The 1750-nt window shown below is 38.7% G+C and overlaps 1 long non-coding RNA gene across 1 annotated transcript; it reads right to left on the bottom strand.

Moving 5' to 3' along the window:
* Positions 1-876: 876 nt before the first annotated feature.
* On the bottom strand, positions 877-1440 carry LOC140854816 (uncharacterized). The gene is made up of 2 exons (XR_012137945.1): positions 1296-1440; positions 877-1203 (listed from the first exon to the last, which is right to left on the bottom strand). It is a non-coding gene; the product is annotated as an uncharacterized lncRNA (long non-coding RNA).
* Between the last annotated feature and the right edge of the window lie 310 nt (positions 1441-1750).

Raw genomic sequence — 1750 nt, 5'->3', positions numbered from 1 at the left:
TATTTATTTAGTCATTTTTTGACTTCTTTAATTCATCACCGGTTAACATTTATTTATGTTATGATATTATGGGTTGGTAGGTTGACTCGCTGCCAAACTGCAGAACCCAAACGAGTTTTATACTTTTTTTTTTTTTTTTTTTATAGTAAACACATTTATTTAATTACATAAAAGTAGTTTTTGTACATATGTGCATTTTAGTCGGAGTCACAGTGTATGAATAATTTTTTAAACAAATTCATGTATTTGTTAATGTATAATGTATAGTTAAATTAGATACTAAAGTATGCAAAAATTTCAAAAATAATATATATATATATATATTAAAAAAAAAGTCTAGATCCGCCGAAACATATATAAATGAAGCATTTGATATTTTCCATCAATATTTATATATGACGTGCGTTGCTGGGAATTTCTGGTGCCCTTTATCTTGGCCTAGAAAAAGCAATATATTAGCTTTATTGTGTATCAATTCCTAGCTGAAATATTCGCGTTGAAAAATCCTGGCAAGGTGCAACTCCTGATCTTAAAAATGAGTTTCCATGGCCCAAATCCATTCCCCGCCATTTGTGCATCAATCAATGGTAAACAATTGAATGGACCAGGATACACAGCACGGAGAAGTACCATCATCTACATCTTTCGCACTTGCCACCGATCCCAACCCCTTCTAGACGTAATCACCCAGCCAAGCTGAAATATGGGAATTGGGAAAGATCTCCATTTCCAGCGTCCCACCATAAAGTATAACGCACGACGCTTGTGATCCAACTTTGTGAACTTAAAAACGAGAATATGACAAGCCCTTATAAGTGGTGCCTCCTTTAATCAACACATCACCGGATCCCCAAACTAAATCCAGAAAAGAAGAGGTAAAACAAACTCAACATTTTTGACGAAAAGAGAACACAACATAGTATTCAAATTTTCCAGAACAATCACTTATTCAAGTTCTGGCCATGGATTGCAGCACTCAAAAACATACACATAACATCGCTTGCCATAAGCCTAGTCTTGCTTCGCAGCTACGGTGGGAACATCCGATCCTTTGGCTGGGATCTCATGAACCACCTCGACCGGCCTCTTCTTTTGCTGTCCTTGCCCCGCCGACGACCGGTAGTCCACCGTCTGCACTGTCTTCGTCTCCTTCCCTCCTGCATCCGGCGGAGTTTTGGTGGCGGCGGTGGCCGTCGCAGTGCCCTGCGATAATATGTAGCAAGCTCAACGACAACCAAATTAAAAGGCATAGATCTGAGGAGACTCATGAAGAATGGATGATCGCTGCTTATTACCTTGGAAGAATTCATTTTGGAGGCCAAACACAGTCTTTTTGTGAAGTATCGTGAGGCGATTGGGAAGAAGAGGTGGCTGCCAGATCAATGGTTTCAGTGAGGTTGCTCATATGACCAAGGAAGCAGGAGAAGCCATGCCAACACGTGTTGAGGAGAGGTTGGTTGTGTTAGCACGTGTAGGCTACGTGGTAAGCCTGAGCCGATTGACTCTCACGACATGTCACGTGGAGGACTGACTTGATTGTTTCACTTATGAAATATTGGTATATTTGTAATTAATAGTGTTGCAATTTTTTTTTAAAATTTATTTATTATTATTACAAACAGAATCTTTTTGATTAATAATATCATCTCCCCTGCATCACAACATAATTCCACAATCAAAAAAAAAATTATTTACGGAGATGGGAGGGACTTTACAATCATAGGAGTGATTTCCTACTTGACGTGCTAGT

This window comes from Elaeis guineensis, chromosome 1 (assembly GCF_000442705.2).
Source record: "Elaeis guineensis isolate ETL-2024a chromosome 1, EG11, whole genome shotgun sequence".
NCBI classification, from domain to species: domain Eukaryota; kingdom Viridiplantae; phylum Streptophyta; class Magnoliopsida; order Arecales; family Arecaceae; genus Elaeis; species Elaeis guineensis.
This window is presented reverse-complemented; position numbering and strand designations above follow the sequence as displayed.